This window comes from Oncorhynchus mykiss, chromosome 5 (assembly GCF_057628025.1).
Source record: "Oncorhynchus mykiss isolate SJ-2025 chromosome 5, ASM5762802v1, whole genome shotgun sequence".
Taxonomy (NCBI): Eukaryota; Metazoa; Chordata; class Actinopteri; order Salmoniformes; family Salmonidae; genus Oncorhynchus; species Oncorhynchus mykiss.
The window spans coordinates 94,535,178-94,560,929 of NC_143026.1; the positions used below are offsets into that span (position 1 = coordinate 94,535,178).

A 25,752-nucleotide genomic window follows, 5' to 3' on the forward strand; every position below is an offset into this window, starting at 1 on the left:
ACTCTCAGCTGAACAGCACAACTGCCACTTGATCGGTGTATGGGGTTAGTTTCAGGGAGGATTGTTTTCTGATGTGTTCCAGTGTCTCTGTTTTGAACTCAGCTCTGACAGACGTAGTACCAGGACTAGCGGGCCTATGCATTGCCAGTAAAAGCAGACTTGCGAATAAGCTGTCACACATTACAAATGAGATGACCTTTCCAGTGAGGTTGCCCTGGAATCTGTATACACCGCAAGGGGATCCCAGGGCAGGGAAACTAACTGCACAATAGGCTCCAATCTTCTGGGTTTATCTACACGCTTGATCTTCTACTGATCCTCCTATTAATGTGTGGTGTGAAAAGTAGTTTACAAAACTGCTCCCAGGCAGCACAAGGTAACCAGTTGTAGAAACCCTCTGAAGTTGTACAGAAAAACGCTAAGAGAAAACATATGCTTTGTGTTTTTCACCTTCACCCATTAGGCTACTCAGATCTACAGGACCTGTCATGCGTTTGAAATATTAATATATAAATATAAATTAAATAAATAAATTATAAATATGAATATACCATCTCGATGTAATTTGTTTTAATAACACTGTACGCAATTTTATGATCGTCTCAGCATCTTTAGATGAGTAGAGGTTGGCTTGTCATACTGATTGATATATGTTGTCTACTACAGGACTCCTCCTTGTTGTACTGGACTCCTCCTTGTTGTGTTAGACTCCTCCTTATTGTGTTAGACTCCTCCTTGTTGTACTGGACTACTCCTTGTTGCGTTAGACTCCTCCTTGTTGTACGGGACTCCTCCTTGTTGTGTTAGACTCCTCATGGTTGTACTGGACTCCTCCTTGTTGTGTTAGACTCCTCCTTGTTGTGTTAGAATCCTCCTTGTTGTGTTAGACTCCTCCTTGTTGTACTGTACTCCTCCTTGTTGTGTTAGACTCCTCCTTGTTGTGTTAGACTCCTCCTTGTTGTCCTGGACTCCTCCTTGTTGTGTTAGAGTCCTCCTTGTTGTGTTAGACTCCTCCTTGTTGCGTTAGACTCCTCCTTGTTGTGTTAGACTCCTCCTTGTTGTGTTAGACTCCTCCTTGTTGTGTTAGACTCCTCCTTGTTGTGTTAGACTCCTCCTTGTTGCGTTAGACTCCTCCTTGTTGTACTGGACTACATACAACCTCTAATTCATTGTTTGATTAAAAAACAACAGCAGATTTTATGTCTTGTGAAGGTGACAACAGGCTTGACACATGGTTGCTGTTAACTCTTAGATGTGCCATTGGTGGTGTACAGATGTGGTGGTCCTATGTGATGGCAGAGATACAGCTTGAAACATCAAGACACAGAGTGGGTCAACAACTTAAAGGAATTGACAATGGTGACAACCACAACAACAGAGTTATCCTAAAACATGCTCAAACATGAGTTCATTGCTATCTCGATTCATGTGAACATTTATCTAGATGATAAGCATCGGTGTCAATGTAGCTAACTGGTTTATCAAAAGTTCTTATCAAAGTGAAAGTTTACCTCTAGTCATGGTGACAACTTGCCTTGATTGCATGGCAGTAAAGCAGTTATAGGAGCCAACAGCCATGTATCACGGCAAGGTGACAACAGGCTTTTTCCCCTTAAATTACAATCCACCACACCCAGAGGTGTGTTGAGACAGGGCGTTTTAGAATATGGTCTGGCATGTAGGATCCCTTGATTATCTCTGCAGGACATACCATTATAGTGTTTAGTTTGGTGTGTTTAAGGGGAGACTCGTCCTGTATAGCCATCCAAACAGACAAGAGGAAGATCCTCATGGATACTCAAACTCAACAACACTTTTTACGACCCTGTTGCGACCACAAACCAAACCAAAGTAAAAAAAATTGCACCAAACTGTGTTCCAAGACGTTCATCTGGTGAAGCAAAGATAACCCACTACCGGTAGGTGGTTTTGGCAAATCTACGAGAGACAAACACTGTTATGATCTAAAGACCAGAAAAAAGTGTGGTAAATCTGTATTTAACTTGAATCTCTCCCCCTGTTACCCTCGCTGTGGAATCAGACAGTCAGACTACCCTCGCTGTGGAATCAGACAGTCAGACGACCCTAGCTGTGGAATCAGACAGTCAGACTGAATCTCTCCCCCTGTTACCCTCGCTGTGGAATCAGACAGTCAGACTGTATCACATAGGGCTCTGGTTAAAAAAAAGTAGTGCACTACGTAGGGAATAGGGTGCCACCTGGGACTAAAACTAAGTGAGACAAATTATTACGGCTACTTAGAATGCATGCACAAAATCAAGGATCCTTGTACAGTTATCACGATTTGCATTGAATCCAGGACATGCAAACAAACTGCTTTGCATGGCAAACATAGGTGGTGAAACAGAAACCAGAAACCAGCCCTGTCTGATATGACTCACAAAGGTGAATGAGGTTAATATTCTATTTGGAGAAGAAAAAAATGTAATGAATGAAAAAGCACTCAGGCTGCATCTGGAATGTTTTACGATTTGATCAAATATCTATTCATTTCAATTTCTTTTTTTTACAAGATTATAATTATTTGTTTGAAGCTGTAAAACCTCGGGTTGAAACAATAACAAAGTTGACACAGCGCCGGTGTTTTGGTATATAAAAAAAAAAAAGCTGAGGAATGCACCTGGAGAAATGTAACGACTCTCAGAGCAATAAACAGAGCGATGGATGTAAGGACTGACCGTCCGCGATGTCAAAATGAGAGTTTTATAGATATTCTATGCAGAAATCGATCCGCAATTTCCTGGTTGCTTAAACTTTGAATAGTTCACCTTCATTTCAGTTTATGTGACAGCACAAGCAAGTATTGTGCAGAGGATCATTGTATCATCTTAACCGTTGCAAAATGTATTTTCCATAACCAGAAATATTGTATTTTCAGCTGGTGTATAAAACCGAAAGTAAAAGATGCAAAAACGAAACTTAAGAACGGGAAGCATAGAAATAGCACACATAGAACAGATCTACCGCTTCTTAGACTGGCTTATCAATGGGAATGGCAGATCTATAACACATAGAACAGATCTACCGCTTCTTAGACTGGCTTATCAATGGGAATGGCAGATCTATAACACATAGAACAGATCTACCGCTTCTTAGACTGGCTTATCAATGGGAATGGCAGATCTATAACACATAGAACAGATCTACCGCTTCTTAGACTGGCTTATCAATGGGAATAGCAGATCTATAACACATAGAACAGATCTATAGCTTCTTAGACTGGCTTATCTATGGGAATGGCAGATCTATAACACATAGAACAGATCTACCGCTTCTTAGACTGGCTTATCTATGGGAATGGCAGATCTATAACACATAGAACAGATCTACCGTTTCTTAGACTGGCTTATCAATGGGAATGGCAGATCTATAACACATAGAACAGATCTATAGCTTCTTAGACTGGCTTATCAATGGGAATGGCAGATCTATAACACATAGAACAGATCTACCGCTTCTTAGACTGGCTTATCAATGGGAATGGCAGATCTATAACACATAGAACAGATCTATAGCTTCTTAGACTGGCTTATCAATGGGAATGGCAGATCTATAACACATAGAACAGATCTACCGTTTCTTAGACTGGCTTATCAATGGGAATGGCAGATCTATAACACATAGAACAGATCTACCACTTCTTAGACCTGCTTATCTATGGGAATGGCAGATCTATAACACATAGAACAGATCTACAGCTTCTTAGACCTGCTTATCTATGGGAATGGCAGATCTATAACACATAGAACAGATCTACCGCTTCTTAGACTGGCTTATCAATGGGAATGGCAGATCTATAACACATAGAACAGATCTACCGCTTCTTAGACTGGCTTATCAATGGGAATGGCAGATCTATAACACATAGAACAGATCTACCGCTTCTTAGACTGGCTTATCAATGGGAATGGCAGATCTATAACACATAGAACAGATCTACCGCTTCTTAGACTGGCTTATCAATGGGAATGGCAGATCTATAACACATAGAACAGATCTACCGCTTCTTAGACTGGCTTATCAATGGGAATGGCAGATCTATAACACATAGAACAGATCTATAGCTTCTTAGACTGGCTTATCAATGGGAATGGCAGATCTATAACACATAGAACAGATCTACCGTTTCTTAGACTGGCTTATCAATGGGAATGGCAGATCTATAACACATAGAACAGATCTACCACTTCTTAGACCTGCTTATCTATGGGAATGGCAGATCTATAACACATAGAACAGATCTACAGCTTCTTAGACCTGCTTATCTATGGGAATGGCAGATCTATAACACATAGAACAGATCTACCGCTTCTTAGACTGGCTTATCAATGGGAATGGCAGATCTATAACACATAGAACAGATCTACCGCTTCTTAGACTGGCTTATCAATGGGAATGGCAGATCTATAACACATAGAACAGATCTACCGTTTCTTAGACTGGCTTATCAATGGGAATGGCAGATCTATAACACATAGAACAGATCTACCGCTTCTTAGACTGGCTTATCAATGGGAATGGCAGATCTATAACACATAGAACAGATCTACCGCTTCTTAGACTGGCTTATCAATGGGAATGGCAGATCTATAACACATAGAACAGATCTACCGCTTCTTAGACTGGCTTATCAATGGGAATGGCAGATCTATAACACATAGAACAGATCTACCGCTTCTTAGACTGGCTTATCTATGGGAATAGCAGATCTATAACACATAGAACAGATCTACCGCTTCTTAGACTGGCTTATCAATGGGAATGGCAGATCTATAACACATAGAACAGATCTACCGCTTCTTAGACTGGCTTATCTATGGGAATGGCAGATCTATAACACATAGAACAGATCTACCGCTTCTTAGACTGGCTTATCAATGGGAATGGCAGATCTATAACACATAGAACAGATCTACCGCTTCTTAGACTGGCTTATCTATGGGAATGGCAGATCTATAACACATAGAACAGATCTACCGCTTCTTAGACTGGCTTATCAATGGGAATGGCAGATCTATAACACATAGAACAGATCTACCGCTTCTTAGACTGGCTTATCAATGGGAATGGCAGATCTATAACACATAGAACAGATCTACCGCTTCTTAGACTGGCTTATCAATGGGAATGGCAGATCTATAACACATAGAACAGATCTACCGTTTCTTAGACTGGCTTATCAATGGGAATGGCAGATCTATAACACATAGAACAGATCTACCGTTTCTTAGACTGGCTTATCAATGGGAATGGCAGATCTATAACACATAGAACAGATCTACCGCTTCTTAGACTGGCTTATCAATGGGAATGGCAGATCTATAACACATAGAACAGATCTACCGCTTCTTATACTGGCTTATCAATGGGAATGGCAGATCTATAACACATAGAACAGATCTACCGCTTCTTAGACTGGCTTATCAATGGGAATGGCAGATCTATAACACATAGAACAGATCTACCGTTTCTTAGACTGGCTTATCAATGGGAATGGCAGATCTATAACACATAGAACAGATCTACCGTTTCTTAGACTGGCTTATCAATGGGAATGGCAGATCTATAACACATAGAACAGATCTACCGCTTCTTAGACTGGCTTATCAATGGGAATGGCAGATCTATAACACATAGAACAGATCTACCGTTTCTTAGACTGGCTTATCAATGGGAATGGCAGATCTATAACACATAGAACAGATCTACCGCTTCTTAGACTGGCTTATCAATGGGAATGGCAGATCTATAACACATAGAACAGATCTACCGTTTCTTAGACTGGCTTATCAATGGGAATGGCAGATCTATAACACATAGAACAGATCTACCGTTTCTTAGACTGGCTTATCAATGGGAATGGCAGATCTATAACACATAGAACAGATCTATAGCTTCTTAGACCTGCTTATCTATGGGAATAGCAGATCTATAACACATAGAACAGATCTATAGCTTCTTAGACCTGCTTATCTATGGGAATAGCAGATCTATAACACATAGAACAGATCTACCGCTTCTTAGACTGGCTTATCAATGGGAATGGCAGATCTATAACACATAGAACAGATCTACCGCTTCTTAGACTGGCTTATCAATGGGAATGGCAGATCTATAACACATAGAACAGATCTATAGCTTCTTAGACCTGCTTATCTATGGGAATAGCAGATCTATAACACATAGAACAGATCTACCGCTTCTTAGACTGGCTTATCAATGGGAATGGCAGATCTATAACACATAGAACAGATCTACCGCTTCTTAGACTGGCTTATCAATGGGAATGGCAGATCTATAACACATAGAACAGATCTACCGCTTCTTAGACTGGCTTATCAATGGGAATGGCAGATCTATAACACATAGAACAGATCTACCGCTTCTTAGACTGGCTTATCAATGGGAATGGCAGATCTATAACACATAGAACAGATCTACCGCTTCTTAGACTGGCTTATCAATGGGAATGGCAGATCTATAACACATAGAACAGATCTACCGCTTCTTAGACTGGCTTATCAATGGGAATGGCAGATCTATAACACATAGAACAGATCTACCGCTTCTTAGACTGGCTTATCAATGGGAATGGCAGATCTATAACACATAGAACAGATCTACCGCTTCTTATACTGGCTTATCAATGGGAATGGCAGATCTATAACACATAGAACAGATCTACCGCTTCTTAGACTGGCTTATCAATGGGAATGGCAGATCTATAACACATAGAACAAATCTACCGTTTCTTAGACTGGCTTATCAATGGGAATGGCAGATCTATAACACATAGAACAGATCTACCGCTTCTTAGACTGGCTAATCAATGGGAATGGCAGATCTATAACACATAGAACAGATCTACCACTTCTTAGACTGGCTTATCAATGGGAATGGCAGATCTATAACACATAGAACAAATCTACCGCTTCTTAGACTGGCTTATCAATGGGAATGGCAGATCTATAACACATAGAACAAATCTACCGCTTCTTAGACTGGCTTATCAATGGGAATGGCAGATCTATAACACATAGAACAGATCTACCGCTTCTTAGACTGGCTAATCAATGGGAATGGCAGATCTACAACACATAGAACAGATCTACCGCTTCTTAGACTGGCTTATCAATGGGAATGGCAGATCTATAACACATAAAACAGATCTACCGCTTCTTAGACTGGCTTATCAATGGGAATGGCAGATCTATAACACATAGAACAGATCTACCACTTCTTAGACTGGCTTATCAATGGGAATGGCAGATCTATAACACATAGAACAAATCTACCGCTTCTTAGACTGGCTTATCAATGGGAATGGCAGATCTATAACACATAGAACAAATCTACCGCTTCTTAGACTGGCTTATCAATGGGAATGGCAGATCTATAACACATAGAACAGATCTACCGCTTCTTAGACTGGCTAATCAATGGGAATGGCAGATCTATAACACATAGAACAGATCTACCGCTTCTTAGACTGGCTTATCAATGGGAATGGCAGATCTATAACACATAGAACAGATCTACCGTTTCTTAGACTGGCTTATCAATGGGAATGGCAGATCTATAACACATAGAACAGATCTACCGCTTCTTAGACTGGCTTATCAATGGGAATGGCAGATCTATAACACATAGAACAGATCTACCGCTTCTTAGACTGGCTTATTAATGGGAATGGCAGATCTATAACACATAGAACAGATCTACCGCTTCTTAGACTGGCTTTTCAATGGGAATGGCAGATCTATAACACATAGAACAGATCTACCGGACAACGCTGTGCTCCGCCCCTATGAGACTCCCAATCACAGCCGGACAACACTGTGCTCCGCCCCTATGAGACTCGCAATCACAGCCGGACAACGCTGTGCTCCGCCTCTATGAGACTCCCAATCACACTCGGACGTCGCTGTGCTCCGCCCCTATGAGACTCCCAATCACAGCCGGACAACGCTGTGCTCCGCCCCTATGAGACTCGCAATCACAGCCGGACAACGCTGTGCTCCGCCCCTATGAGACTCCCAATCACACCCGGACGTCGCTGTGCTCCGCCCCTATGAGACTCCCAATCACGGCCCACCCCGGGCCAAACCCGGACAACGCTGTGCTCCGCCCCTTTGAGACTCCCAATCGCGGCCCACCCCGGGCCAAACCCGGACAACGCTGTGCTCCGCCCCTATGAGACTCCCAATCAAACCCGGACGTCGCTGTGCTCCGCCCCTATGAGACTCCCAATCACACCCGGACGTCGCTGTGCTCCGCCCCTATGAGACTCCCAATCACACCCGGACGTCGCTGTGCTCCGCCCCTATGAGACTCCCAATCACACCCGGACGTCGCTGTGCTCCGCCCCTATGAGACTCCCAATCACAGCTGGACGTGATACAGCCTGGGATGCTGACATCATTTTTTCTAATTTTTTTAAGTACATTTAGTTAATTCTGATTTTTTTTCACGGGGGGTGCTGCAGCACTATCAGCACCCCTACTTCCCACAGCTATGCTTACATGGATGAATTACTGCCTTACATGGTCAAACATCTCCACTGACTCTCTGACCTGTGGTAGTTCCTGCTCTGACGTCACCGCCTGCCACTCAGGTCTGGGGGAAAGAAGTTTCACTTTCTTAGTGGGATTCAGAAACGGTTGATTCCTAGAAAGCCGAGGTAAGAGAAACAATGGAAACCTCTTTTCCTATTTAATTCTTTTAACATAGGAGATTATAGAAATGTAGCTTTTGATGCCATGTTGCTAGCTTTTTTTTAATGGAAAGAAATGCAGAAACAAATAGCTAAATGTCGTTCCTCTTTGAGGTGATGGTTGTTACTGTTGCTGAGTTGAAGTCGAGGGCTGCCCGCTCGGAAAGGAGGTCGAGAGTTTTGATTTTCACCACTAAGCGAACTTGTTACCTTTTACAAAGACATATTGTAGCAGTAGTTTGAAGTAAAGAACATAGTACTGGACAGGTCTGAGTTAGATTGTGTCTGTTGAAGTGCATTCTGCGAGGTGGCCTGTATGACCAATACGGAAGAGAATGATTTAGCTTCCCGGGGCAACGTCTATTTTCTGTTTCTCCCCCATTAATAGTTTCATTATTCATCATTTTGAATAGTTTTGTTGAGACTGCCGTAGTCTAGAGAAGCGACACACTTGTCAATCCTGACGTGTAAACACGACTGTCTTTTACTTGTCAAAAACAATCTGTTCAGGAGAGCCTGTCTGCGCAGGCGCAGTGCAGGAGTCCATGTAGGCATGACACTTCCTAACACATCCCGAGTTGTTTCAATGAATACGGGCTTCTATTAAGCTACCATGTAATACTACACTTGACCCTAGTTCTTACCATCATTATCAATCATTGAATAGAGGTTAATGTAATATGTAGATGCTTATTTTGTTTTTCATACTGACACAGTTTACAAGGACTCAATTTGCTCCCAATGCATTTCAAGAATGGAAATATGTAAGTCTTGGGACTAATCGTCATGTCAACACACCAAAGACATTGTTCTGTTCATCTCCAAAGTAGCTAACATGCTGCAATTTTAATACCTTCCCCCTCAAGTTGCTACTGAAGAGATTCATATCAATTCAAATCAAACTCTTACTTTGATATGAATTTCAAATCAATAACATCAAGGTCCCCAGAGAGCTCAGCTTGCTCATCAAACCGAATATATATATCCGAGTCATCCTTCCTCACACATCATTAAACCCAACTGTCTTTAAGATCTCTGCTTTAAAAGAACGCGTTTGACAGTCGTGGAGACGGGATGCTCAAGTTAGTGAAGTCCCTTAGCTATCTGCCTTGCTTTGAGCCCAGGCAACACTACTATGAGGCTGAGACTAGAGGCACTACCAGGCCTGTGTGTGTTTTTAATAGAAGGTTTTAATGGCTGTTGGGCTGGGAAGAAAAAGATGTAGAAATCTCAGGTGAGATCAGGATACTTGTAGGACTGCAGAGCATGAGCATGAGCATCTGTTAACTCCTATCCAGAACATTATATATATATATGTGTGTGTGTGTGTGTGTATATATATATATATATATATATATATATATATATATATATATATATATATATATATATATATATATATATATATATATATATATATATATATATGACACAGCATGTTGTTAGTGTACATTTGTAATTATGAACCTCATAATACAGCTTGAAGAGCTTGAGTACATATTGAGATATAGTGCAGTCGGAACAAAACTAATTCCTAGTGGCTAAGTGCAGAAGAGAGAGCAGAATGACTACTGTCGTATTACACATAAGGAAGAGCAGGAGGATTGATGGGTCAGCAGAGAGAGACAGAGAGAGGGGAGACTGCATCCATCCCGCCACACTCTGTGTTCCAAATGGCACCGTTTTCCCATGGTGCACTACTTTTGACCCAAGCCCTTTGGAACAGGTAACTGTTCTGCTCTGATCTGATCTGGACAGCCATGATTTATTACTGTGAAGGAACCTGTATGCTGTAGGTGAAAGGCGGATCTCTCACCTCACCTCTCTCACGGCTCAGTGACATAGTGATCGTGAAAGGCTGATCTCTCACCTTACATGGCTCAGTGACATAGTGATGGTGAAAGGCTGATCTCTCACCTTACCTCTCTCACGGCTCAGTGACATAGTAATGGTGAAAGGCTGATCTCTCACCTTACTCTGCTCAGTGACATAGTGATGGTGAAAGGCTGATCTCTCACCTTACATGGCTCAGTGACATAGTGATGGTGAAAGGCTGATCTCTCACCTTACTCTGCTCAGTGATATAGTGATGGTGAAAGGCTGATCTCTCACCTTACTCTGCTCAGTGACATAGTGATGGTGAAAGGCTGATCTCTCACCTTACTCTGCTCAGTGATATAGTGATGGTGAAAGGCTGATCTCTCACCTTACATGGCTCAGTGATATAGTGATGGTGAAAGGCTGATCTCTCACCTTACATGGGTCAGTGACATAGTGATGGTGAAAGGCGGATCTCTCACCTTACACGGCTCAGTGATATAGTGATGGTGAAAGGCTTATCTCTCACCTTACATGGCTCAGTGACATAGTGATGGTGAAAGGCTGATCTCTCACCTTACTCTGCTCAGTGATATAGTGATGGTGAAAGGCTGATCTCTCACCTTACATGGCTCAGTGACATAGTGATGGTGAAAGGCTGATCTCTCACCTTACTCTGCTCAGTGATATAGTGATGGTGAAAGGCTGATCTCTCACCTTACATGGCTCAGTGATATAGTGATGGTGAAAGGCTGATCTCTCACCTTACATGGCTCAGTGACATAGTGATGGTGAAAGGCTGATCTCTCACCTTACTCTGCTCAGTGATATAGTGATGGTGAAAGGCTGATCTCTCACCTTACATGGCTCAGTGATATAGTGATGGTGAAAGGCTGATCTCTCACCTTACATGGCTCAGTGATATAGTGATGGTGAAAGGCTGATCTCTCACCTTACATGGCTCAGTGACATAGTGATGGTGAAAGGCTGATCTCTCACCTTACTCTGCTCAGTGATATAGTGATGGTGAAAGGCTGATCTCTCACCTTACATGGCTCAGTGATATAGTGATGGTGAAAGGCTGATCTCTCACCTTACATGGCTCAGTGACATAGTGATGGTGAAAGGCTGATCTCTCACCTTACTCTGCTCAGTGATATAGTGATGGTGAAAGGCTGATCTCTCACCTTACATGGCTCAGTGATATAGTGATGGTGAAAGGCTGATCTCTCACCTTACATGGCTCAGTGATATAGTGATGGTGAAAGGCTGATCTCTCACCTTACTCTGCTCAGTGATATAGTGATGGTGAAAGGCTGATCTCTCACCTTACATGGCTCAGTGATATAGTGATGGTGAAAGGCTGATCTCTCACCTTACTCTGCTCAGTGATATAGTGATGGTGAAAGGCTGATCTCTCACCTTACTCTGCTCAGTGATATAGTGATGGTGAAAGGCTGATCTCTCACCTTACATGGCTCAGTGACATAGTGATGGTGAAAGGCTGATCTCTCACCTTACTCTACTCAGTGATATAGTGATGGTGAAAGGCTGATCTCTCACCTTACACGGCTCAGTGACATAGTGATGGTGAAAGACTGATCTCTCACCTTACTCTACTCAGTGATATAGTGATGGTGAAAGGCTGATCTCTCACCTTACACGGCTCAGTGACATAGTGATGGTGAAAGACTGATCTCTCACCTTACTCTACTCAGTGATATAGTGATGGTGAAAGGCTGATCTCTCACCTTACACGGCTCAGTGACATAGTGATGGAAAGACTCAATGCTGCTCCTAGTTCAACGTTCAGAAACACTGTCAGTGTCGTACTATGACTTGGTTGATGTGACAGACTGGTCCTTCCTGTCCATCATACCCACCAACTGGTCCTTCCTGTCCATCATACCCACCAACTGGTCCTTCCTGTCCATCATACCCACCAACTGGTCCTTCCTGTATATCATACCCACCAACTGGTCCTTCCTGTCCATCATGTCAACCAACTAGTCCTTCCTGTCCATCATGTCAACCAACTAGTCCTTCCTGTCCATCATACCCACCAACTGGTCCTTCCTGTCCATCATGTCAACCAACTAGTCCTTCCTGTCCATCATGTCAACCAACTAGTCCTTCCTGTCCATCATGCCCACCAACTGGTCCTTCCTGTCCATCATACCCACCAACTGGTCCTTCCTGTATATCATACCCACCAACTGGTCCTTCCTGTCCATCATGTCAACCAACTAGTCCTTCCTCTCCATCATGTCATCCAACTAGTCCTTCCTGTCCATCATGCCCACCAACTAGTCCTTCCTGTCCATCATGTCAACCAACTAGTCCTTCCTGTCCATCATACCCACCAACTAGTCCTTCCTGTCCATCATGCCCACCAACTGATTGATATGACGTACAGGAAGGACCAGTTGGTTGATCAGACAGACAGACAGACAGACAGACAGACAGGAAGGGCCAGTTGGTTGACCAGACAGACAGGAAGGAAGGACCAGTTGGTTGATCAGACAGACAGGAAGGACAAGTTGGTTGACCAGACAGACAGACAGGAAGGAAGGACCAGTTGGTTGATCAGACAGACAGACAGGAAGGACCAGTTGGTTGATCAGACAGACAGACAGACAGACAGGAAGGACCAGTTGGTTGATCAGACAGGAAGGACCAGTTGGTTGACCAGACAGACAGACAGACAGACAGACAGGAAGGACCAGTTGGTTGATCAGACAGACGGACAGCTTGGAAGGACCAGTTGGTTGATCAGACAGACAGACAGACAGGAAGGACCCGTTGGTTGATCAGACAGACAGACAGACAGGAAGGACCCGTTGGTTGACCAGACAGACACACAGACAGGAAGGAAGGACCCTTTGGTTGACCAGACAGACAGACAGACAGGAAGGACCAGTTGGTTGATCAGACAGGAAGGAAGGACCAGTTGGTTGACCAGACAGACAGGCAGACAGACAGGAAGGACCATTTGGTTGACCAGACAGACAGACAGGAAGGACCAGTTGGTTGACCAGACAGACAGACAGACAGGAAGGACCCGTTGGTTGACCAGACAGATAGACAGACAGGAAGGAAGGACCAGTTGTTTGATCAGACAGACAGACAGACAGACAGACAGGAAGGACCCGTTGGTTGACCAGACAGACAGACAGGAAGGACCAGTTGGTTGATCAGACAGACAGAAAGGACCAGTTGGTTGATCAGACATGAAGGAAGGACCAGTTGGTTGACCAGACAGACAGGCAGACAGACAGGAAGGAAGGACCAGTTGGTTGATCAGACAGGAAGGACCAGTTGGTTGATCAGACAGACAGACAGACAGGAAGGACCAGTTGGTTGACCAGACAGACAGGCAGACAGACAGGAAGGACCAGTTGGTTGACCAGACAGACAGACAGACAGGAAAGACCTGTTGGTTGACCAGACAGACAGACAGGAAGGACCAGTTGGTTGATCAGACAGACAGACAGACAGGAAGGACCAGTTGGTTGATCAGACAGACAGACAGGAAGGACCAGTTGGTTGATCAGACAGGAAGGAAGGACCAGTTGGTTGATCAGGCAGGAAGGAAGGACCAGTTGGTTGATCAGGCAGACAGGCAGACAGACAGGAAGGACCAGTTGGTTGATCAGACAGGAAGGAAGGACCAGTTGGTTGATCAGACAGACAGGCAGACAGACAGGAAGGACCCGTTGGTTGACCAGACAGATAGACAGACAGACAGACAGGAAGGAAGGACCAGTTGGTTGATCAGACAGACAGACAGGAAGGACCAGTTGGTTGATCAGACAGGAAGGAAGGACCAGTTGGTTGACCAGACAGACAGGCAGACAGACAGTAAGGACCAGTTGGTTGATCAGACAGACAGACAGACAGGAAGGAAGGAAGGACCAGTTGGTTGATCAGACAGACAGACAGGAAGGACAGGGAAAGAGTAGCCTGCTCCTTATGCTGTGTTCAGTTGCAGGAGCACTGTATCATTAGCCTGGTCCCAGATCTGTTTGTGCTATTGCCAACTTTATTTCTCATGTTTGGCATGACAATGAGTGAAGGAGTTGACATGATAGCACTATCAGACTGGCGCTCAGGCTACTGTACAATGAATTCAATGATATGAACTCTTAAGGCTGCACCAGAATGGTGTCTGTGTTGGTGTTGGCCTTTGTGCGAAGGATTACGTAACTTCTCAGAGAAAAGAATGAATGACTTTGAACCTTGTAGTCATTGGTTCTATTTCTATACCAAGCTCTCCCAGGAAGGACTGTTGTAGAGGTTGTAGTCATTGGTTCTATTTCTATACCAAGCTCTCCCAGGAAGGACTGTTGTAGAGGTTGTAGTCATTGGTTCTATTTCTATACCAAGCTCTCCCAGGAAGGACTGTTGTAGAGGTTGTAGTCATTGGTTCTATTTCTATACCAAGCTCTCCCAGGAAGGACTGTTGTAGAGGTTGTAGTCATAATGTATTTCTAGTTCACCCAGGAAGGACTGTTGTAGAGGTTGTAGTCATTGGTTCTATTTCTATACCAAGCTCTCCCAGGAAGGACTGTTGTAGAGGTTGTAGTCATAATGTACTTCTAGTTCACCCAGGAAGGACTGTTGTAGAGGTTGTAGTCATTGGTTCTATTTCTATACCAAGCTCTCCCAGGAAGGACTGTTGTAGAGGTTGTAGTCATAATGTATTCCTAGTTCACCCTGACCCAGCTCAGACAGTCCTACATGCCTGCTCTCTCTTTCAGACGTGAAGAAAGAAGCACTGACCTGGAGGAGACCAAATAACCATCGTACCAGCTGTTAGGTCAATACTTCCACAGGAAGAGGTAGGTCTAGTCATACTACAGTTGTCTTCCTGTTATGTCCTATTGCTTCCTGTTATGTCCTATTGCTTCCTGTTATGTCCTATTGCTTCCTGCTGGGTCCTATTGCTTCCTGTTATGTCCTATTGCTTCCTGTTATGTCCTATTGCTTCCTGTTATGTCCTATTGCTTCCTGTTATGTCCTATTGCTTCCTGCTGGGTCCTATTGCTTCCTGTTATGTCCTATTGCTTCCTGCTGGGTCCTATTGCTTCCTGTTATGTCCTATTGCTTCCTGCTGGGTCCTATTGCATCTGTTCAGTTACTTGAGGAGTGTTGCCTTGGAGCTGCCTGTAATCGTTTCAACCCCTCCCTCCACTGTCCATTGGAACAGAGTTTGGGTTGGGATTGGGTGTCCCCACTCCTCAGCTTGAAATGTCTCCCACAAAATGCTAGCTGTTCGCTGACATAGCTGGCTAAGACATTGCCAAGAGGACGCTTGGGTGTGTTTTTGTGAGAACGAGAACTCAAGTAGTGGTGATATACAGCGATGCTTGTTGGACCAGCATTACCGGGGGACTGTCTCAGTCATCAGTAATTATATTGTGTTAATCACCAGCAGGCCGTCTGGGCGACAGACAGTGGGACGTCTCGCTGTTAAATAGATTATTAGTACATTCCTGTTAGGCACAGGACCAGGGCTAACTTTATTCATTAATGACGTGTTTGTCTTTAGTCTACTGAATCGGTGGTTCAGAGGGGCCTGCCATTAGTGCTGAGCAATTGGGGGGAGGGGGGGGTAGTACTAGACTGTTGGCCTTGTCCCTGTAGACTAGACTGTTGGCCTTGTCCCTGTAGACTAGACTGTCGGCCTTGTCCCTGTAGACTAGACTGTCGGCCTTGTCTCTGTAGACTAGACTGTCGGCCTTGTCTCTGTAGACTAGACTGTTGGCCTTGTCTCTGTAGACTAGACTGTTGGCCTTGTCTCTGTAGACTAGACTGTTGGCCTTGTCCCTGTAGACTAGACTGTTGGCCTTGTCCCTGTAGACTAGACTGTTGGCCTTGTCCCTGTAGACTAGACTGTTGGCCTTGTCCCTGTAGACTAGACTGTTGGCCTTGTCTCTGTAGACTAGACTGTTGGCCTTGTCCCTGTAGACTAGACTGTTGGCCTTGTCCCTGTAGACTAGACTGTTGGCCTTGTCTCTGTAGACTAGACTGTTGGCCTTACTAGACTGTTGGCCTTGTCTCTGTAGACTAGACTGTTGGTCTTGTCCCTGTAGACTAGACTGTTGGCCTTGTCCCTGTAGACTAGACTGTTGGCCTTGTCTCTGTAGACTAGACTGTTGGCCTTGTCCCTGTAGACTAGACTGTTGGCCTTGTCCCTGTAGACTAGACTGTTGGCCTTGTCTCTGTAGACTAGACTGTTGGCCTTGTCTCTGTAGACTAGACTGTTGGCCTTACTAGACTGTTGGCCTTGTCTCTGTAGACTAGACTGTTGGCGTTGTCTCTGTAGACTAGACTGTTGGCCTTACTAGACTGTTGGCCTTGTCTCTGTAGACTAGACTGTTGGCCTTGTCTCTGTAGACTAGACTGTTGGCCTTGTCTCTGTGGACTAGACTGTTGGCCTTGTCCCTGTAGACTAGACTGTTGGCATTGTCTCTGTAGACTAGACTGTTGGCCTTGTCCCTGTAGACTAGACTGTTGGCCTTACTAGACTGTTGGCCTTACTAGACTGTTGGCCTTGTCTCTGTAGACTAGACTGTTGGCCTTGTCCCTGTAGACTAGACTGTTGGCCTTGTCCCTGTAGACTAGACTGTTGGCCTTGTCTCTGTAGACTAGACTGTTGGCCTTACTAGACTGTTGGCCTTGTCTCTGTAGACTAGACTGTTGGCCTTGTCCCTGTAGACTAGACTGTTGGCCTTGTCCCTGTAGACTAGACTGTTGGCCTTGTCCCTGTAGACTAGACTGTTGGCCTTGTCCCTGTAGACTAGACTGTTGGCCTTGTCCCTGTAGACTAGACTGTTGGCCTTGTCCCTGTAGACTAGACTGTTGGCCTTGTCTCTGTAGACTAGACTGTTGGCCTTGTCCCTGTAGACTAGACTGTTGGCCTTGTCCCTGTAGACTAGACTGTTGGCCTTGTCCCTGTAGACTAGACTGTTGGCCTTGTCCCTGTAGACTAGACTGTTGGCCTTGTCCCTGTAGACTAGACTGTTGGCCTTGTCCCTGTAGACTAGACTGTTGGCCTTGTCCCTGTAGACTAGACTGTTGGCCTTGTCCCTGTAGACTAGACTGTTGGCCTTGTCTCTGTAGACTAGACTGTTGGCCTTACTAGACTGTTGGCCTTGTCTCTGTAGACTAGACTGTTGGCCTTGTCCCTGTAGACTAGACTGTTGGCCTTGTCCCTGTAGACTAGACTGTTGGCCTTGTCCCTGTAGACTAGACTGTTGGCCTTGTCTCTGTAGACTAGACTGTTGGCCTTGTCTCTGTAGACTAGACTGTTGGTCTTGTCCCTGTAGACTAGACTGTTGGCCTTGTCCCTGTAGACTAGACTGTTGGCCTTGTCCCTGTAGACTAGACTGTTGGCCTTGTCTCTGTAGACTAGACTGTTGGCCTTGTCCCTGTAGACTAGACTGTTGGCCTTGTCTCTGTAGACTAGACTGTTGGCCTTGTCCCTGTAGACTAGACTGTTGGCCTTGTCTCTGTAGACTAGACTGTTGGCCTTGTCTCTGTAGACTAGACTGTTGGCCTTACTAGACTGTTGGCCTTGTCTCTGTAGACTAGACTGTTGGCGTTGTCTCTGTAGACTAGACTGTTGGCCTTACTAGACTGTTGGCCTTGTCCCTGTAGACTAGACTGTTGGCCTTGTCTCTGTAGACTAGACTGTTGGCCTTGTCCCTGTAGACTAGACTGTTGGCCTTGTCCCTGTAGACTAGACTGTTGGCCTTGTCCCTGTAGACTAGACTGTTGGCCTTGTCCCTGTAGACTAGACTGTTGGCCTTGTCCCTGTAGACTAGACTGTTGGCCTTGTCTCTGTAGACTAGACTGTTGGCCTTACTAGACTGTTGGCCTTGTCTCTGTAGACTAGACTGTTGGCCTTGTCCCTGTAGACTAGACTGTTGGCCTTGTCTCTGTAGACTAGACTGTTGGCCTTGTCTCTGTAGACTAGACTGTTGGCCTTGTCTCTGTAGACTAGACTGTTGGCCTTGCCTCTGTAGACTAGACTGTTGGCCTTGTCCCTGTAGACTAGACTGTTGGCCTTGTCCCTGTAGACTAGACTGTTGGCCTTGTCCCTGTAGACTAGACTGTTGGCCTTGTCCCTGTAGACTAGACTGTTGGCCTTGTCCCTGTAGACTAGACTGTTGGCCTTGTCCCTGTAGACTAGACTGTTGGCCTTGTCTCTGTAGACTAGACTGTTGGCCTTGTCCCTGTAGACTAGACTGTTGGCCTTGTCCCTGTAGACTAGACTGTTGGCCTTGTCCCTGTAGACTAGACTGTTGGCCTTGTCCCTGTAGACTAGACTGTTGGCCTTGTCCCTGTAGACTAGACTGTTGGCCTTGTCCCTGTAGACTAGACTGTTGGCCTTGTCTCTGTAGACTAGACTGTTGGCCTTACTAGACTGTTGGCCTTGTCTCTGTAGACTAGACTGTTGGCCTTGTCCCTGTAGACTAGACTGTTGGCCTTGTCCCTGTAGACTAGACTGTTGGCCTTGTCTCTGTAGACTAGACTGTTGGCCTTGTCCCTGTAGACTAGACTGTTGGCCTTGTCTCTGTAGACTAGACTGTTGGCCTTGTCCCTGTAGACTAGACTGTTGGCCTTGTCTCTGTAGACTAGACTGTTGGCCTTGTCTCTGTAGACTAGACTGTTGGCCTTACTAGACTGTTGGCCTTGTCTCTGTAGACTAGACTGTTGGCCTTGTCCCTGTAGACTAGACTGTTGGCCTTGTCCCTGTAGACTAGACTGTTGGCCTTGTCTCTGTAGACTAGACTGTTGGCCTTGTCCCTGTAGACTAGACTGTTGGCCTTGTCTCTGTAGACTAGACTGTTGGCCTTGTCCCTGTAGACTAGACTGTTGGCCTTGTCTCTGTAGACTAGACTGTTGGCCTTGTCTCTGTAGACTAGACTGTTGGCCTTACTAGACTGTTGGCCTTGTCTCTGTAGACTAGACTGTTGGCGTTGTCTCTGTAGACTAGACTGTTGGCCTTACTAGACTGTTGGCCTTGTCTCTGTAGACTAGACTGTTGGCCTTGTCTCTGTAGACTAGACTGTTGGCCTTGTCTCTGTGGACTAGACTGTTGGCCTTGTCCCTGTAGACTAGACTGTTGGCATTGTCTCTGTAGACTAGACTGTTGGCCTTGTCCCTGTAGACTAGACTGTTGGCATTGTCTCTGTAGACTAGACTGTTGGCCTTGTCCCTGTAGACTTGACTGTTGGCCTTACTAGACTGTTGGCCTTACTAGACTGTTGGCCTTGTCTCTGTAGACTAGACTGTTGGCCTTGTCCCTGTAGACTAGACTGTTGGCCTTGTCTCTGTAGACTAGACTGTTGGCCTTACTAGACTGTTGGCCTTGTCTCTGTAGACTAGACTGTTGGCCTTGTCCCTGTAGACTAGACTGTTGGCCTTGTCCCTGTAGACTAGACTGTTGGCCTTGTCCCTGTAGACTAGACTGTTGGCCTTGTCCCTGTAGACTAGACTGTTGGCATTGTCCCTGTAGACTAGACTGTTGGCCTTGTCCCTGTAGACTAGACTGTTGGCCTTGTCCCTGTAGACTAGACTGTTGGCCTTGTCCCTGTAGACTAGACTGTTGGCCTTGTCCCTGTAGACTAGACTGTTGGCCTTGTCCCTGTAGACTAGACTGTTGGCCTTGTCCCTGTAGACTAGACTGTTGGCCTTGTCTCTGTAGACTAGACTGTTGGCCTTGTCCCTGTAGACTAGACTGTTGGCCTTGTCCCTGTAGACTAGACTGTTGGCCTTGTCCCTGTAGACTAGACTGTTGGCCTTGTCTCTGTAGACTAGACTGTTGGCCTTGTCCCTGTAGACTAGACTGTTGGCCTTGTCCCTGTAGACTAGACTGTTGGCCTTGTCCCTGTAGACTAGACTGTTGTTGTTGGCCCTGTCTCTATAGACTAGACTGTTGGCCTTGTCCCTGTAGACTAGACTGTTGGCCTTGTCTCTGTAGACTAGACTGTTGGCCCTGTCTCTGTAGACTAGACTGTTGGCCCTGTCTCTATAGACTAGACTGTTGGCCTTGTCCCTGTAGACTAGACTGTTGGCCTTGTCTCTGTAGACTAGACTGTTGGCCTTGTCTCTGTAGACTAGACTGTTGGCCTTGTCTCTGTAGACTAGACTGTTGGCCTTGTCTCTGTAGACTAGACTGTTGGCCTTGTCCCTGTAGACTAGACTGTTGGCCTTGTCCCTGTAGACTAGACTGTTGGCCTTGTCCCTGTAGACTAGACTGTTGGCCTTGTCCCTGTAGACTAGACTGTTGGCCTTGTCCCTGTAGACTAGACTGTTGGCCTTGTCCCTGTAGACTAGACTGTTGGCCTTGTCCCTGTAGACTAGACTGTTGGCCTTGTCCCTGTAGACTAGACTGTTGGCCTTGTCCCTGTAGACTAGACTGTTGGCCTTGTCCCTGTAGACTAGACTGTTGGCCTTGTCCCTGTAGACTAGACTGTTGGCCTTGTCTCTGTAGACTAGACTGTTGGCCTTACTAGACTGTTGGCCTTGTCTCTGTAGACTAGACTGTTGGCCTTGTCCCTGTAGACTAGACTGTTGGCCTTGTCCCTGTAGACTAGACTGTTGCTGTTGGCCCTGTCTCTATAGACTAGACTGTTGGCCTTGTCCCTGTAGACTAGACTGTTGGCCTTGTCTCTGTAGACTAGACTGTTGGCCTTGTCTCTGTAGACTAGACTGTTGGCCCTGTCTCTATAGACTAGACTGTTGGCCTTGTCCCTGTAGACTAGACTGTTGGCCTTGTCTCTGTAGACTAGACTGTTGGCCTTGTCTCTGTAGACTAGACTGTTGGCCTTGTCTCTGTAGACTAGACTGTTGGCCTTGTCCCTGTAGACTAGACTGTTGGCCTTGTCCCTGTAGACTAGACTGTTGGCCTTGTCTCTGTAGACTAGACTGTTGGCCTTACTAGACTGTTGGCCTTGTCTCTGTAGACTAGACTGTTGGCCTTGTCCCTGTAGACTAGACTGTTGGCCTTGTCCCTGTAGACTAGACTGTTGGCCTTGTCTCTGTAGACTAGACTGTTGGCCTTGTCCCTGTAGACTAGACTGTTGGCCTTGTCTCTGTAGACTAGACTGTTGGCCTTGTCCCTGTAGACTAGACTGTTGGCCTTGTCTCTGTAGACTAGACTGTTGGCCTTGTCTCTGTAGACTAGACTGTTGGCCTTACTAGACTGTTGGCCTTGTCTCTGTAGACTAGACTGTTGGCCTTGTCCCTGTAGACTAGACTGTTGGCCTTGTCCCTGTAGACTAGACTGTTGGCCTTGTCTCTGTAGACTAGACTGTTGGCCTTGTCCCTGTAGACTAGACTGTTGGCCTTGTCTCTGTAGACTAGACTGTTGGCCTTGTCCCTGTAGACTAGACTGTTGGCCTTGTCTCTGTAGACTAGACTGTTGGCCTTGTCTCTGTAGACTAGACTGTTGGCCTTACTAGACTGTTGGCCTTGTCTCTGTAGACTAGACTGTTGGCGTTGTCTCTGTAGACTAGACTGTTGGCCTTACTAGACTGTTGGCCTTGTCTCTGTAGACTAGACTGTTGGCCTTGTCTCTGTAGACTAGACTGTTGGCCTTGTCTCTGTGGACTAGACTGTTGGCCTTGTCCCTGTAGACTAGACTGTTGGCATTGTCTCTGTAGACTAGACTGTTGGCCTTGTCCCTGTAGACTAGACTGTTGGCATTGTCTCTGTAGACTAGACTGTTGGCCTTGTCCCTGTAGACTTGACTGTTGGCCTTACTAGACTGTTGGCCTTACTAGACTGTTGGCCTTGTCTCTGTAGACTAGACTGTTGGCCTTGTCCCTGTAGACTAGACTGTTGGCCTTGTCTCTGTAGACTAGACTGTTGGCCTTACTAGACTGTTGGCCTTGTCTCTGTAGACTAGACTGTTGGCCTTGTCCCTGTAGACTAGACTGTTGGCCTTGTCCCTGTAGACTAGACTGTTGGCCTTGTCCCTGTAGACTAGACTGTTGGCCTTGTCCCTGTAGACTAGACTGTTGGCCTTGTCCCTGTAGACTAGACTGTTGGCATTGTCCCTGTAGACTAGACTGTTGGCCTTGTCCCTGTAGACTAGACTGTTGGCCTTGTCCCTGTAGACTAGACTGTTGGCCTTGTCCCTGTAGACTAGACTGTTGGCCTTGTCCCTGTAGACTAGACTGTTGGCCTTGTCCCTGTAGACTAGACTGTTGGCCTTGTCTCTGTAGACTAGACTGTTGGCCTTGTCCCTGTAGACTAGACTGTTGGCCTTGTCCCTGTAGACTAGACTGTTGGCCTTGTCCCTGTAGACTAGACTGTTGGCCTTGTCTCTGTAGACTAGACTGTTGGCCTTGTCCCTGTAGACTAGACTGTTGGCCTTGTCCCTGTAGACTAGACTGTTGGCCTTGTCCCTGTAGACTAGACTGTTGTTGTTGGCCCTGTCTCTATAGACTAGACTGTTGGCCTTGTCCCTGTAGACTAGACTGTTGGCCTTGTCTCTGTAGACTAGACTGTTGGCCCTGTCTCTGTAGACTAGACTGTTGGCCCTGTCTCTATAGACTAGACTGTTGGCCTTGTCCCTGTAGACTAGACTGTTGGCCTTGTCTCTGTAGACTAGACTGTTGGCCTTGTCTCTGTAGACTAGACTGTTGGCCTTGTCTCTGTAGACTAGACTGTTGGCCTTGTCTCTGTAGACTAGACTGTTGGCCTTGTCCCTGTAGACTAGACTGTTGGCCTTGTCCCTGTAGACTAGACTGTTGGCCTTGTCCCTGTAGACTAGACTGTTGGCCTTGTCCCTGTAGACTAGACTGTTGGCCTTGTCCCTGTAGACTAGACTGTTGGCCTTGTCCCTGTAGACTAGACTGTTGGCCTTGTCCCTGTAGACTAGACTGTTGGCCTTGTCCCTGTAGACTAGACTGTTGGCCTTGTCCCTGTAGACTAGACTGTTGGCCTTGTCCCTGTAGACTAGACTGTTGGCCTTGTCCCTGTAGACTAGACTGTTGGCCTTGTCTCTGTAGACTAGACTGTTGGCCTTACTAGACTGTTGGCCTTGTCTCTGTAGACTAGACTGTTGGCCTTGTCCCTGTAGACTAGACTGTTGGCCTTGTCCCTGTAGACTAGACTGTTGCTGTTGGCCCTGTCTCTATAGACTAGACTGTTGGCCTTGTCCCTGTAGACTAGACTGTTGGCCTTGTCTCTGTAGACTAGACTGTTGGCCTTGTCTCTGTAGACTAGACTGTTGGCCCTGTCTCTATAGACTAGACTGTTGGCCTTGTCCCTGTAGACTAGACTGTTGGCCTTGTCTCTGTAGACTAGACTGTTGGCCTTGTCTCTGTAGACTAGACTGTTGGCCTTGTCTCTGTAGACTAGACTGTTGGCCCTGTCTCTATAGACTAGACTGTTGGCCTTGTCCCTGTAGACTAGACTTTTGGCCTTGTCTCTGTAGACTAGACTGTTGGCCTTGTCCCTGTAGACTAGACTGTTGGCCTTGTCTCTGTAGACTAGACTGTTGGCCTTGTCCCTGTAGACTAGACTGTTGGCCTTGTCTCTGTAGACTAGACTGTCGGCCTTACTAGACTGTTGACCTTGTCCCTGTAGACTAGACTGTCGGCCTTGTCCCTGTAGACTAGACTGTCGGCTTTGTCCCTGTAGACTAGACTGTTGGCCTTACTAGATACACAGACAGAAGTAGTGCCATTCTCTCTCTCTCTCTCTCTCTCTCCTATATTACTGACCCCTATGTTGCTGAATCAGAGCTCAGACATTACAACTTACTAGAAGGAAATATGTGGGAGTCTGGAGCTATACAGCGTGTGTTCAGTGTTTTGGATTTTACAACTGCAAAAAAATATTTGGCATCTTTTGTTCATCTTCAGAACTGTAATTAGTGTGTGTGCTACCTGTGTGTGTGTCTGTCACTGGTGTTTCCGGACGCACCCCAAAGGGGGGGGGGGGCACGAGCTCTGGGGCCCCATGTGCCTGTCATCAGTGTCATAAAAAGAAGTATACATTATTTTGACAGTAACTCTCCAGAAGGTCCTTCAGAAACCTTTTTTTGTGTGGTGTGTGTGTGTGTGTGTGTGTGTGTGTGTGTGTTTCTTGTGCTTCAGGAATGTGACTGAAAGAAGTGCCTCAGGCCTTTTAAAGAGAAAAATGTAACTGATTGAAACTAAGGGGATATGGGTGAACAAATGCTGTTGTCAAGGCTACGACGTTGCCAGTGGGATGAGTGGCGCTTCCTCAGGTGTTCCGTAGCTCATATCAGACCCATGAGAGAGAGCCTGATGCTTCTCAGGTAGTTCTTTACGAGTTTTAGTATAGAAAACCATCTCTCCGCGGGAGCGACAGTTACAGGGATGGTTAAAATCAGCCTGATTGTCGTCGCAACGTCAAGGGAAACTGGACAGAAGGGCGTGGTGCTTCAAATACAGCCTTTAGTTCAGCCTCTCGTTTCGTTTCGCTGCCGGGCCTAACGCGTTACTGAAAGAGATGATCTCTGTGTACGGGTCGTCTGGATACTGGACAGACAATAAACTGGCAGATTCAAACAAGTAGCCTAGTGTTTTAAGAACGTTGTGCCAAGTAGCCTAGAACGTTGGGCCAAGTAGCCTAGAACGTTGGGCCAAGTAGCCTAGTATTTTAAGAACGTTGGGCCAAGTAGCCTAGAACGTTGGGCCAAGTAGCCTAGAACGTTGGGCCAAGTAGCCTAGAACTTTGGGCCAAGTAGCCTAGTGTTTTAAGAACGTTGGGCCAAGTAGCCTAGAACGTTGGGCCAAGTAGCCTAGAACTTTGGGCCAAGTAGCCTAGAACGTTGGGCCAAGTAGCCTAGAACTTTGGGCCAAGTAGCCTAGAACGTTGGGCCAAGTAGCCTAGAACGTTGGGCCAAGTAGTTTAGAACGTTGGGCCAAGTAGCCTAGAACGTTGGGCCAAGTAGCCTAGAACGTTGGGCCAAGTAGCCTAGAACGTTGGGCCAAGTAGCCTAGAACGTTGAGCCAAGTAGCCTAGAACGTTGGGCCAAGTAGCCTAGAACGTTGGGCCAAGTAGCCTAGAACGTTGGGCCAAGTAGCCTAGTGTTTTAAGAACGTTCATGGAGGATATCGTCTTGATATGGTAGAGAGGGAATGACATATTTCTTTAAATGAACATGACAGCTTCAGGCTTCACACGAGAGGTCGGATTCAGAGACGAGG

At 45.9% G+C, this 25,752-nt stretch overlaps 1 protein-coding gene across 1 annotated transcript in view; it reads left to right on the top strand.

Annotated features, from left to right (window-relative positions):
• Positions 1 to 8,473: 8,473 nt before the first annotated feature.
• The window catches only part of LOC110510444 (lipoma-preferred partner homolog), a 436,781-nt gene continuing 419,502 nt past the window's right edge, over positions 8,474 to 25,752 (top strand). The window contains exons 1-2 of the mRNA XM_090236480.1: positions 8,474 to 8,701; positions 15,313 to 15,393. The gene's annotated coding sequence lies outside the window, so the exon portion shown is untranslated. The remainder of the gene's footprint in view (positions 8,702 to 15,312; positions 15,394 to 25,752) is intronic.